At 44.2% G+C, this 14,807-nt stretch overlaps 1 long non-coding RNA gene across 2 annotated transcripts in view; it reads left to right on the forward strand.

Moving 5' to 3' along the window:
• The window catches only part of LOC101946648 (uncharacterized), a 224,374-nt gene that overhangs the window by 91,976 nt on the left and 117,591 nt on the right, over positions 1–14,807 (forward strand). The gene's annotated exons all lie outside the window — the stretch shown is intronic.

Genomic DNA, 14,807 nt, shown 5'->3' on the forward strand with positions numbered 1-14,807 from the left:
TCTGGTGATACCCAACTGCTGAAGTGCTCAAAACAGCAAGCAATTTCTGTTTATCCAGGAAGCTATAAGTGCTAGCGAATCTATACATGCAAATGAAATGTCTCTCTTGGGCTCCTGGCAAGCTGGCCACTTGGCCTCAAGTTTGGATGGCGCAATTCACTGGGGAGGGTTTTTGGGGCCCTGTTGTACTGATCACAGGTGTGAGAGAGAACACTGAGGTAAATGGAGAAAGGTGTTAAAGGCAGAGAGGAAAGAAGGTTCCAGAGGTTCAGGCCCTAGCCTTGGCTTTGGGAGACCTGGATTCAAGTCCATGGACTGCCTGTGCGACCTTTGGCAAGTCACTCAGGACTGGGTGTTTAAAGGTATTTAGGTGTTGCCCAGGATAGAGGCACTTTTGAAAATGGGATTTAGCCATCTGAGTTATTTAGTCTGAGCGGCGCAACATGTAGCTTTAAAAATCTGTCCCTTAGCTGCTCTGTGCTTCAGTTCCTCTCCTGTAAAACGGGGGTTAATTGCACAGGAGTGTTGTGAAGATAAATGCCATAAAGATTGTGAGGCACCTGGGTGCTGGGGGGGGGGGGGGGGGGCTGTATAAGTACCATAGAGTGTTACTGAGGGCCCCAGTCCTGCAGTGTGATGCACGCAGAGGCATAGGTGTTGGAACTAGGGGTGAGGAGGGTGCTGGCGCACCTCCTGGCTAGAAGTAGTAATAACAACCCAAATACATGGTTTCCGCCTTCAGCAGTCCCACTGTAAAGATTATTCCAGCACCACTGCACTGGGGCACTGGGGCATCTCCACACATCACACTGCAGGATCAAACCCTCGATCTATAGATGGAATGAAGATTTCATATTGTACAGACTGAGGCAGCACAGTAGCCTGAAATGAAGCCGTCCAAGGTTTGTTAGCAAGTCACCCTCAGAGTGCATCCCCCACATCCCACAATTACAGGAACTGTTTACAAGTTGCTTTCTTCAAACCAGACTCAGGCTTTAGCTGCCTTTGATAAAGAGGCACTTTTGTCTTGCTGTACTCGAGTGGGGTTTGGAAGACTAAACATAGCAGGGTTCCTTACAGAAGGAACATTTAACAATTACGAAGGACAACACAAAACAACAACAACATAAAGTGTATGGATGTAAGGCCTGGTAATTGTCAGGGTCTCCGATCCTTTATGTTCATACTGTGTTCTGTAATCAGCTGTCATTTCAGGATCTCAGCATATTGGGCTTCACGAGTGCAGATTGAAAATTAAAACAAACAGCGACTGTTCTATAAATATTTAGCTCCCACTGTTTAGGAAGTGTTCAGAGCAGGAGACAAAATAAATTAAAGTTCAGGACTGTCTGAGCAAGCTATTGTAGGATGGCATTCTCTCTTTGGACCAGCTGGTGGGGGTGAGATGTACACAGGTTTTCTGCAATGATGTATGCTTTATTTGTTTTAAAAGGGGTGGTGGCAGTATTTAAACATCCTTTGCAAGAATTAAGATTACATTGTTCCAAGGTTCATGGCTTATTGTATTGTGTGTCCAAAAACACACTGATTGATGGAGTAGTGATCCTCTACCTTGCTAACCACGGACGCTAGCCATGTGCACCGTATACCAGCCCTAGAAGCCACTAAAGACACTACACACCCCAGGCAGTAGTTTTATTTTGATGGGTGACTAAAATTTCTTCATTCACATGGTAACAGTCAGGTGAAAACGTTTTGTGCCTGAGCAGGTAAATTTATGCATGCATTTTGAAATGTTAACCTAGATCACTTCGGAGCTGTGTTTCTCTGGTTTTCCAGAGGTATCAATGTAGGGTGACTATATTTCCCAAAGAGAAAATGGGACATTGTATGGGGCGTGCATGGGGCTAGCCCATGCCCTGTTTCTTCCCCCTCCCCCATGTGCATGGGGCTGGCCCGTGCCCTGCCTCCCCCACACGCAGGGCTCTCGTCTGAGCCAGCCTGCTCCCCACGCAGGGCTGACGTTGCTCCTTGCCTGAGCCCTGCTCCAGTGGTAGAGTGCAGGTTAAGAGGAACGAAGGGCCAGTGGTCAGGGCGCTCGCCTGGGGTTTCAGAGAATGGGGTTTCTGTGCCCTGCTATGCTGCCTGTTGCCTGTGTGACCTTGGGGAAGTCATGTAGCCTCTCTTTGCCCCTGTAGCACGGGGATAAGAGCACTTCCATACCTCACAGGGCTCTTGGGAGGATAAACATGTGGAGGATTGTGAAGCGTTCAGGTACTGCGGCAATAAGGGTCATAGAAGTATACTCAAGATCGATCCAAATACTTTGTCTGAGCAGTGTGATCTTCTCTGCACACTGGTCCCGGGCCACTGATTAAAGAGAACGAGGAGTACTTGTGGCACCTTAGAGACTAACAAATTTATTTGAGCATAAGCTTTCGTGGGCTAAAACCCACTTCGTCGGATGCATGCAGTGGAAAATACTTTATTTTCCAATGAAGTGGGTTTTAGCCCACGAAAGTTTATGCTCAGATGAATTTGTTAGTCTCTAAGGTGCCACAAGTACTCCTCAGTCTGTATCAGCAAAAAGAACAACACAGCTACCACTCTGAAACCTGATTAAAGAGAGCCTGTTTGACCCTTGCTGTATAGCAGTGGTTCCCAAACTGGGGTTCGCAAAATGTTACAGGGGGTTCTCAGGAAAAAATTCCCTAACGGCGGACAGAGCTGTCCCTAGGGACCCGGGGCAGCATGGGGCCAGCAGCCCGGAGCCCCTGGACTTCCAAGAGCTAAGCAGATCAAAGCAAGCATATCTATCACACTGAGGAGATTTAAATGTCAAGACTCCTTATAAGAAATGGAAAGGGAGGTGGATATTTTTTGCTGTTTTTAAAATTAAATTGGCCGCTAGTATTGTTTTTAAAATTATTATGAAGAACAAGTTTAAGCTTTGTTGTAACGTGTGTTGTTTGCCTGGACTGCTCAAGACCCGAATGCTTGTGTAGGAGGAACTCTTTGAGTTGGCTTCTTAAATATCTTCGTGCTGTTTCACATCAGATACTCCTTGATAAAACATGGGAGCCTTGTCTTATAACAGGCTTATTCAAAGTGATACAAGCTATGAAAGTGAGATATTGGAAGAGTGTTGCCGTTTTAATAATGTAATAAAAATACTGTAATAAATAATAATAAATAGTGTGTAATAAGCAGGTCATAAAAACAAATATTTTATATTTCCAAGATCACTGCTTTTATAACTTATACTCCAGTAAAGGAGAAAATCCCTGGAAATATTCATTTTGAGGAGGGGGTTCGCGAGACTTGACATTTTAGTGAAAGCGGTTCACAGGTTGTTAAAGTTTGGGAACCACTGCTGTATTGTAAGGCCCTGTTCACCTTTCTTCCTGCCTCCTTTGGAAAACAATACAGTAAATACCATTTCTTGCCCACTGCCTGTCAGGGTGCCTCAGGCCAGGTCTACACTACCCCCCTAATTCGAACTAAGGTACGCAACTTCAGCTACGTGAATAACGTAGCTGAAGTTCGAAGTACCTTAGTTCGAACTTACCTTGGTCCACACTCGGCAGGCAGGCTCCCCCGTCGACTCCGCAGTACTCCTCTCGCCGAGCTGGAGTACCGCAGTCGACGGCGAGCACTTCCGGGTTCGACTTATCGCGTCCAGACTAGACGCGATAAGTCGAACCCGGAAGTTCGATTGCCAGCCGCCGAACTAGCGGGTAAGTGTAGCCAAGGCCTCACCCAGGAGAGTATCTATTTCCCGCGCCGCCCCTCCCGGTTTTGCACCCTGGGCGGCTGCCCCGCTCCCCCTGCCTTGGGATCAGCTCTGTCCTTGTTTGAACGCTTTGGCCATCAGCCTCTAGCCTAAAATGTGTGATTTGATTACTCTCTATCTTAACCTGCATAACTTTAAAAAAAAAATTGTTTTGATCCTGGTTAGTTGCTAGAGAAGAAACTGTGTAACCAAATATTTAGAATGGCTTGGAAAGCATTTTCTGACAGCTTGTATCTTTTTGCTCAGGGCTGTCTCAACCTGTAGAATTCTCCACTGTGTTCTGGGTCTATCCAGCCGAACAGCAAACGCTGCTTGAGGTGCAGTGTTTCCTAGTGTTCCACTGATTTTAGGGAAAGCTTGATGGATGGTGGCAGAAAGGCAAATGTAGTGGAATAACCAGTAAGAAAAGGATAAATTCCCTGGTTGCCCACTGAATGAAATCACTTCTGGAGCTCAAAAGAGCATTTTCTTGTTTGATTTGTGCACAGTGGCAGGTTTGAATTTTTACCCTTTATTAGAATAATGCCTAGCTTTTACAGCGCTTTTCATCAATAGACCTCAAAGCACTTTACAAAGGAGGTCAGTATCATTATCCCTGTTTTGCAGATGGCAAAACTGAGGCACAGAGAGAGGAAGCGCAAGGTCACCCAACAGACCTGTGGCAGAACTGGGAATAGAACACAGGACCCCTGAATCCCAATTCAGTGCGCTGTATATTTCGCTTTTTATGTGGTACCTTTCAACCGAAGTATTTCATAAATGGACTTAGCTGCATTTTTAACAGTGATTTGCTATCTCTGGTGTGGAACACAGCCAAGCAGCATACACAACTTCGTCTTCAACAGAGGACGCTCTCCCTATTCACCATAAAGAACAGAAACTACAAGGAGAAATTTAGGAAGAGCGTAATTGTCCAAAATAGCATTTGGCCTGAATACTTAAATCAGTGTCATGATTATGTAGTGAACACAGCTGTTTGGGACTTCAGTTTTTCTTTCATTGTTGCTGGAACAGCTGTCTGGGCAATGTAGACCCTTGGCACTAGCTAGTGAACTGTTTTAATACTGATTCAGTACCACTTGCTGAATCATCGTCCCCGCCACTTCCTGCAGCGTCCAGGGAAGTGGGAAAAGATGACCAATGCCAAAGTTTAAAATGTGTTTCTTTACAAAAACTAGAGCTAGAATTGGATTTAGATCGAAAGCCAACATGAGTTTTGCGATGTAGTCACAAACTAAATCGCTCCATTCATTTTGTCTTTTTTTGTTTTGATTTTGTATCAAATCTTGTTCTTGCTCCTTGAAGTGATCCACAGACAACCATGAAGAATAAAGTATTATAACTTGGGTCTGAGGCAGCTGTCCAAAGGATATATTTTGGGATACACTTGGCCTTTGAAAAGAAGGGCTTCAGTCTCCAGTGTTGTCAGTCCTTCTGGCTCCTGGAAGTTTTCCTTCCGAATGGTTATTTTAAACCTCAGAGGAGGTGTTTGCGTTGTTCAAAATCACGATTAATACTGTTTTTACCCTTCATTGTGTAATGCCATGCAATAAGTGAGACCAGTGTGTTACAATGATAATCATCAAACCCTGTTGTATAACAATAACATAACGTGTGTGTGTGTGTATATAATCTTTTGCAGAGCTGTGAGATTTCTTCTCTCTAAAATAATCTTGAGTGCGAAGATGGCTGGAGACAGATGAGCAATTAGCTAATAGTCATTTTACATCAGCTCAGTGAAAGCTAAGTTAAGGTGCTGAATTGCAATGTAATAAGTCACTGAAATGAGGCACAATGGGTTGTACTAACACTTATTCATAGATTCTAGGACTGGAAGGGACCTCGAGAGGTCATCAAGTCCAGTCCCCTGCCCGCATGGTCTCATGTACTTTAAACTGAAGGTGTTGTTTGGGTCAATGATCCACTTTTGGTTTCCTGCCAACTACTAATCTAGTTAAAGTTTGTGTGTGGGGAAGGGTACAACTATATAGTGTGTGTGTGTGTGCGCGCACACACACATATTAATGAGAGGTCTATAGATTAACAGTTAATAATTAAAGATACACCCAGAGTAAAACCCTGGTTCTGAACACCCTCAAGCTTTTAGGGGAGTTTGGTTCTGTAACTAAACTTCGTGGCTTTGGGAACTCTCTGATACTTAGGTGCTGGCTGTATTTGAAAATTTGTCATGTTTGGCATAAGGTGTCATAAATGACTCCCTTAGCCCCCTCTGCTGTGGTTGAGAGCGGGTTGTCTGGCTAGTGCAGACACATCTAAAAGGGTCCTTGACACCCTTTTGGTCATCGCCGAGGAAATCGGAAGAAACAGACCCAGCAAATAGAAGACGAATACAGATTTATTTGTGCTAAAATTGGAAATATCCCCTTTTTGCCCCTCTCCCCTGCACATTGCCCACAATCAGGAAAGCCCCTGAGCTGTGCATTTTGTGCAGTGGCTCGCATCCCACATTCCTGTGTTTGGAGGCTGGGAGGAATGTAGAGATGATCTGCCCTGCCCGTGCCCACTTATCCTAAGAATGCTTTTGGAGGCAGATTTGTCCTTTTCCTGGTTCACTTAGTACTGCTGGATTGGTCTACACTGCAGAGCTGCACCCAGATGAGTGAGATGTTCTCAGGCTGAATAGCCTCAGTGGGAAAGGGGAGCTTCTTGTAATGGCAAATGACCTTGTGGCTGTGGCTTCATTATCTGGAGCCTGTGAATTTTGCTTCCCTCCCTCTTTTGCCCCTGCCACCCCTGCGCTCCCACGCGCCTGCCTGCTGATCATTGCAAAGGCTTGAGTCGCTTTGCCCTACGAATCCTAGCCTAGTAATTTCTCAAAATAAAAGGGGATTAACTTCACCTTTGAAGAGCTCTGCTGCAGATTCGCCAGCCTGCCGCAGAGCTGCTATACAAGGTGACAGCATGGTATCCGCGGGCTACTTTACAAACAAACCCTACAGTAACATGTTAATTTTCATCCTCTCTTTGGGTCTCTAGCACGCTCCTTTGATCTTTTTCTCTGCAAAGCCATCTCATCGGAACCTTCATCTATCTCATTGGAATGTTCAGTCCCTCTGCCAGACCTCAGTGCTAGCAACATGGATGTTTTCTAATTAAAAATAGATCACGGACAATGCCACTTCCTAAACTCTGTGACTTACCACTTAATAACAAATGGTTACTCACTTCCTTTGGAAAGCGCGTTGGAAGTGTTGTTCTGTTTTCTCCCCATGCTTCCTTTACTTTAAGTTCCTTCGAATTCCTGTGGTAGTTTTTGTGATTTGTGACTCCTTAAAATTACAACAGTCTCATCAAATGGCAATCATGTTTTGATTTTAGGGTTTAGAAACTTTGTTAAAATGTTGTGAACTCTTTGGGATGTGGATTTTCTATATATGTTAATGTATAGTGCAGCACAGGATAGCTCCGTGGTTTGAGCATTGGCCTACTAAACCCAGGGTTGTGAGTTCAATCCTTGAGGGGGCCATTTAGGGATCTGGGGCAAAAATCTGTCTGGAGATTGGTCCTGCTTTGAGCAGGGGGTTGGACTAGATGACCTCCTGAGGTCCCTTCCCACCCTGATATTCTGTGATTCTAAAGTCACTGTCCAGCAAAGCAAAATATCAAAGGAATCTGTGCATTGGCTTAAGTGTTTTGCTACATTGAAGGCTAGTTGTAGATGTTGATTGGCAAGAATATGGGGAAGGATGTAAAATTGGAGAAAGACGATGGCCATGACCCTTACAATGGGTTTGATTTCTACATGCTGTGTACATGGCTCTGTAAAATATTGAGGCTTAAGAACACTCTTAACAGCCGCAAAATGTGTTTGGTCACAAATGTATCTTGTCTTGAGCACAAACTAGATGAGGAATTTTTCAGCTCCATCACATCCTGTGATGTACCAATCCTTTTTTTTTTTTTTAATTCAAGGGGGGTCCTTTTCAAGCCAAGCAGCAGTAGAGATGTAGGGGTTTTTGGGGTGTCGAATCACCTCTTACAGCTGACCCAGCATGCAGCCTAGATCAGAATTAATGGTCTGATTGTTTTCAGAGATGCTCAGTACCTCCGACATTTTGCTGGGATTTGTGGGTATTCAGCACTTAGGAAAATTGGCCCCTTTAGCAGCAAACTAGTTGTTGCAGAAAGATCCATGGAGATTTGCCAGGTTCCTCTGCTTTACTGGGTTTCTTCCATCCAGATGTGCTCACTTTTCTCAGATAAGCATTAGCTGGCATTCTTTCTTCTTACAAGTTCCTAAGAATTGTATCTCTGGATCTCTTACCTTAGGGCTGGTCTACACTGGCAACTTTAATCAGCATAGCTGTATCTCTCGGGGTATGATAAATCCACAGCCCTGAGAGACAGCTGTGCCAGCCTAACCCTGGGGAAGACAGTGCTAAGTCAATGGAATTCTTCTGTTGACCTAGCTACCACCTCTTCTGGAGGTGGATTAACTACAGCGATAGGAGAACCCCTCCTGTCTCTGTAGTGAGTGTTGCTGCAGTGGTGCTACTGTAGCGATTTCAGTGTAGACATCCCTTAGTCACTTATAGATTCTGATGTTTCCTTCTAAAGAAGAAGGTTTTTGCTCCTTGGGCCATGTAGGGAAAAATGCCAGGAGATTTCTGTGAAGGGGAGCAGATCTTTTTCTCTTACAACTTTGTTTTTCACATCCAATTCAAAAGAAGTAAAATAGCATATTTGTGTGTGTTGCCTCTTTCCCCCCCCCACCCCCTTTTTTCTTGTTAGGTGACTGGATGCCAAATCAGTTTTTCATTCATTCATTTTAATTCCCCCCCCTTGACCTTAAGTTGGTAGGTTGCTGGCCCTCCAGACTGAGCTCCCCTCTTTGCAACTCACAGAGTGTTCCTTTCATCATCTCACCCCTTTGTCTTCATCCTGGCTACTTCTAGCAGGGGAGGTCAGGTCTGTCTCCATGGCCCATTCGATAATTGCCCGGTTTTGTGAAGATTACCAACAAGGTCGGTGATGCTGCCAGTCCTCAGGTGGTGACTTTTTAGAGATGTGGACTCTTGTCCATGGGGAACTAGATGGAAACCACCAACTCATTTCTCTTGTGGCACTAATAACCGTCAGATCCTGCAAACTTTTCATTACTACCAACCTGGGCTGGATTTGAAATGGTAATTTAGAAGTTGACCTGTCTAATGAGAGGGCCTTATTGTGCAGATTTACCCATCTATCATTCTCTCTGGTTTGGATCTTCTCAGAAGCATCGTTTGCCTTCTGGAAAGGGGCATAAGCCATGGAGTATTCCCTGTGAGTGATTCCCTTAGAGAGGTGCTGTAATGTACATGTAAAACTAGGCACATGTAAGGCTTACATGGCAATGGAAAGGTGTGGGGGAGGTTGCCCAGGTAGTATGTGGGCTGTTGGGGCTTGTCTGTATTGAGAGGCTGGAGTGAGGGTTAGTTTCTGTTATGTATTAGGAGGGTTGTTGGGGTTTGGATAAAGTTAGGGTTCCAACCTTAACTGAGAATTTCATGGTTTCACATTTTAACTCTGGTGCCTTCAGGCTGCAGCGTGTTCTACATAGGGCTACCCTGGAGATCTACTTGGGAAATTTCAGCTAGTGCAGAATGTTTATATAGTGGCATTACCCGAAAACGCTGATAGCTACTGAGTAGCTGGATTCTGGCTGCTGCCCTGCGCTGTCAGACTGAAGCTGACCTCTGGGTCCAATCTAGTCATTCAGACTGTCTAGATTTCCAGCATACCAAATTGTACTGAATGTGCTGGGATTTGGGAGTAGCCCAGCTGACCGCAGATTGTGTATGTCTTGCTGTGATACAGGCAGACCATTTCCTCATATTTCTCTGAACATTTAACTGTTTGCTCCAAGAGCTGCCTTCCAGCAGAGGTAGAACTGCTGGGTGGGGCTAACTCTTCATTGTGGTTGGTGGGAATCTTCACTAGCTTTGAAAGCCTTGATGATTCAAGCTGATACTTAGCAGCATTTAATCAAAAGCATAAGGTGTAGGTGCCTAGTTGGTTCTGCCCTTTGGCTGCTAGTAGCTAGATCCCTCAAGGGGAGAAGAAAGCAAAGCTTTAGCATAAGAAGAAAGGATCAAAGTTATGACAGCATATTCTGTTTTTTAAAATCATAGGAGGTAGATGATGAAGATTATAGATAGAAAGACCTAGTGGGTTCGCGTGATCATACTTTTCCAATACAAAATTTCCCCTACAGTATATTAGGCTTCTATTGTTTAATACTATAGGTGTGCATGGTACTTTACAGAGTGACTGCAGATGTGCTCTCTGCCCGGAAGATCTTGCAAACTGGGGGTTTACTTGATCTTAAAAATCCCTTTATTTTAAAGAGGATTTGACATGTGGCCAAATAGCATTGAATCTAACTTGTGCCGATATAGATTGGATTTAAAGAATGAAGACAGAAGTGACATTGCTTGTTTGTTTTTAAGCAAATGAGAACAAATTGCCATTCGTTTCCTCATGAAACCCCGCCCCTCAAGCTCAAAATGGAATGAAGTAAAATACAACCACAAAACCATGCTGCAGAGTGCTGAACAGCTTGCAAGGGAATTGGACTGACTGCAAGGAATTCTTGCTCTGTGTTCGTAAATCTCCGAGAGGTCTGAGTGCAGCTGGGGGAAGTGCGCAGAGCTTGTAGCCGAGAGTATCCTGGAGCCAGGAGGCAGGCAGCATTGTGGCATATTTGACCTCCAGCCTGGGTAAACTTGATAAACAAGGGAGGAAATTTTTGTCTAGCAGAAAAAACAGTGGGAGCACTCAAAGCTTACCAGGTTTTTCCGGTAAATATACCAAGCAATTCCCAGATTGCTCATTGTGCATTTTGGCTGAAAAGGCCGTAAAGGAGCCAGCTGCCAGCTGTTCGTGGCTGTACTGGAGTGGCATGAGGTCTTGGAATTTGAGTTCTAGAGAACTTTGCCTAGGGCGTATCACTAGATGTGATCAACAGAGCAGCTGGGTGAATAGTAAGAGGAGGTGGAATCATGGGGGTTTCCTTTGGGCAGAGTGGAGACCCAGTGTTTGCAAAGGGGAGAGAGTAAATTGAGCGATTCCAGAGGCCATCCCACAAACACTCTTCTTCCTTAAGTGTGTGGCGAGGGCATGGAGACCCACAACTTACACCTTATGGGTTGAGATTTTTCTGAATTGTAATGGGTCTTGTGCTTCAAAAGCTCCCTTAGGTGCTTTCGAAATTTCCACTTTCGGTTGAGAAAAGGAATCTTACTGTCGTCGTCTTCTTTTGAAGAACCCTGCAATCTCCCTAGTACCAGCTAGTTTGTAAATAGGCAAGTAAAACATAATGTCTGTTAAGGTCTGGCTATCACTAGCGCTCCAGCAATGTGAAAACATGAAATTGGCTACTTATCCTAGTGTCTGATTTCCATGAAAATGCATAATTCTTGATAACTTGACCATTGACTTCAGTAGAAGCTGTACGCATCCATGCAAGGACAGAGTACCTCTCTCCCCACAAGTGCTGGGTAATGTCTCCTTTAGTGCTTTGCTTTTAAAAGTGTAAAATAAGTCTGTAGGATTCACTTTGCCACTTCATAAGATCAGATATATTGTGTTTCTCTTTAGTCCATTATTTTCCCAAACATCCAGTCAGCTTTGATTTATGATTGGCTCCTGCTACTCTTACATGTTTTATCTTCCACAACATGCCACTCACTCTAAAAATAAATTACAGCTGTGAAAATTAGCTCCGCTATTAAAGCAGACATTTAAAAAGAAATGATTATCTCAGCACAGATAATATCCTTGGCTAACTAACTGAAAAGCTGTGTGTGTGTGTGTGTGTGTGAAAAATAAATAGAGAAGACAGTGGCTTGCCACCTAAGTGGAGGAGATTGTAATAGTCTTGAAACATGGTTTATTTACAACTTGCGCTACTATCGTGGGTAGTATTTATCCCATCTGTTGCTCACTCAGATGCATGACATTTGTTGTTGTCATCCATATCCTGCTTTCTCAAGGTGTTTCTCTGCACAGTAGTGTGCACATCACATAGAACTGATAGGACTCATGATACATCACAGTCAAGTTTAAATAAGACTGCATCATTGACAGCGCAGACCAGCATGGGAAAAGGAAACTCAAGGGACTCAGGCAACCGTAGAGTTCTGCCACTAATAACACCTGCTTCTTTCAGCCCCACTAGGAGACTGCAGCAAATCCTAAAGGGACACTGATGCTACGTTTCCAGAGCCTTCTCCATAAAATTTCATGGTAAGGCCATGAGAGCTTGAAAGTTCTGTGGGAGGCTGGAGTTAGACTTTAAGGAATTCTGGGAATCCCTTTGGGTAAGAAGGTTTCCACCTTCTTGGCAAACTTGTGTGCTGCATCAGTTAGTTATTGTAGAAAAAACAAGGAGTCCGGTAACACCTTAAAGACTAAATTTATTTTGAAGAGAAGGGAGTTACTTTACAAGTGGAGAGCCAGTGTTGACAGCCAATTCAATCAGGTTGGATGTGGTCCACTCCCAATAATTGATGAGGTGTCAATACCAAGACACCACCTCATCAGTTATTGGGAGTGGACCACATCCAACCTGATTGAATTGGCCCTGTCAACACTAGTTCTCCACGTGTAAGGTAACTCCCTTCTCTTCATGTGTCAGTATATTTATGCTTGCATCTGTAATTTTCACTCCATGCATCTGAAGAAGTGGGTTTTTTTACGCACGAAAGCTTGTGCCCAAATAAATGTGTTAGTCTTTAAGGTGCCACCGGACTCCTTGTTGTTTTTGTGGATACAGACTAAACACGGCTACCGCTCTGATACTTAGTTATTGTAGGTCATCCAAATGGCCGTAGCCACCACAGGGCTTTTCCCACATGCTGTACTTTCTTCTAGCTCTCTCAGTTGTCTCGTTCATTGATGGCCTTCATCAAAGGAGGTTTTATCTTTTATGTGGTGGTGTCTCTGTTTGGGTTGTATTCTGTCTCTTCTCATCCCCTAAATCATTTTTTTAAATTCGCTCTACCCCCAGACCTGTGTAGTCTTCCACCGTCTCCACTTCTCTCTCTCTCTTTGGTGTTAATCCAAAGCCCAGGGAAAGACTCTTATCGGCAGCTCCATTTCAGTTTGGATCAGGCCCTTTGTGTTGAACCGAATTTCTCCTCACCCTTACCTGATGCCCACCATTCTTGCCAGGACAACCTCATGAAAGCCTGTGTGGACTTGTGTAGAGAACCAGAGGCCTTCATGCTGAAGGAAAACAGCCTGTGATTTAGTTTTGTGCTGGGTTGCATTGAGAGAGGCGTGTGGAGGGCTAGCCTCATTGCATGGGTTTTCTCCTCTTTCCCCATCCACTCCCCCGTTTGTTGTTGAGGGGAAGATCCTTTAACGTTTTGCTACCAGCTATCTCCCCAGATGAACAGCAAGTTGGGTAATCCTGGACATCAGTGCTGGGTAATAACTTTTGTGACCAAATTGATACCTGGGTTAAGTGCAACAGTTACCCACGACCTTGAGCTCCTCGTTCTTTTGCAGCAATGGAGACTTCTGTTGTAGACTTGGCTCAGACTTCCTCTCTGAGGCCCAAATCCAGAGACAATGGAGAAACTCCTCTTGACTTCAGGGAACTTGGGATCAGGTCCTCCTTAAGCAACTAGTAAGAACTATCTCTTTATACGTGTGAAAAAATATTTCTCAGCAGAACCAGCCAGTTTTGTACTGTGGCTTATATACTGCCACAGTTATAAACTGGCTAGTGGAAAATGTTGCTAGTATAAAAAGGGATTTGTATTTAATATTGGGGGAAGAGGGGATATTGTGGTAACAGATTAGAGAACCTTGCTAGTGTGCAAGAATCAGAAAGTGAAGCTGACCCAGTCACTCACTGTCCAAGCTGAGAAAAGTTCACCATGTAAACAAACAATATAAACTGGTGCCTGGCAGATCAAAACATTTACTGTTCTTAGTTTTAGCAATCTGCAACATAATTGGTAATAATTATAATTCGGTAGTAAACCAGGTGAGGATTTAAAACCATTTTTTATTTTACTGTCCCTTTATAATTGAATTTCACAAACTTGCAAATTGAACTGTTTGATTCTGGTTAGCACAAAAGTCTGTACCACAGCACCTGGGAGCTTGCACAATGGATACCTTCCCAAGAGAAGAAGGGGTGGTAACAGTAGAATATTTGTAAGATATGTCTGATGCAAACTGATCGGTTGTGGGTAGAACATGATTAATATCTCCGTTAACATCAGAGAGAAGAGCTTGTATCTCATAGCGCACAGGTGCGACTTTTTGCTTTAGTGCCCACATCTTAAACCCCCGGCACTGCTGAAAGATGGTGATGAGCTGGAAGAGCAAGGTGGGCATTGATATGCTCGCTGAGCATTCCACTTTGTTTTGCAATTGCCACAGCATGTGTATCATTTTAAGCTGCTGCAGCGTTTACCTAGGGCAAGTATATGACACATTGCAAATGGCAACTTGTCTAAAGTCGCTTTTAAAATCCCATATTTCTGTAACTCACTTTCGCTGGTGCAGACTCTGGTGTATTCATCCGCTGCTTACCATTGAAAATGTGAATGCCAGCTACATCTCTACCCCGATATAACGCGACCCGATATAACATGAATTCGGATATAACGCGGTAAAGCAGTGCTCCGGGGGGGCGTGGCTGAGCACTCCGGCGGATCAAAACAAATTCGATATAATGCGGTTTCACCTATAACGTGGTAGAGGACAGCGTTGTATCGAGGTAGAGGTGTACATGGATGTTTTCAACTTCAAGTTTGGATCCCTTCCTGTTTGCTTCCCGCTACTCAGGTGGCTTCTGGCAATGTTAGCTCATCAGCTTCCTCTCAATCAGAAATGTTAAGCCTGGGGAGGGAAGAGGGTAGAGAATGGGATGTATGCAGCAGGATCATTGTTTTCTTTGGGTGAATGGTCACCTCATCTCACCTCCAGGAAGGGACTTTTTCCACAAGTTATTGGACAAAGGGCTGGCCCAGTGTTCAAGATACAGTCCCCCATAAAAGGCACTATAGTTTATTACTTAGCAAGGTGGACTGGG

This window comes from Chrysemys picta, chromosome 2, assembly GCF_011386835.1.
Source record: "Chrysemys picta bellii isolate R12L10 chromosome 2, ASM1138683v2, whole genome shotgun sequence".
Taxonomy (NCBI): domain Eukaryota; kingdom Metazoa; phylum Chordata; order Testudines; family Emydidae; genus Chrysemys; species Chrysemys picta.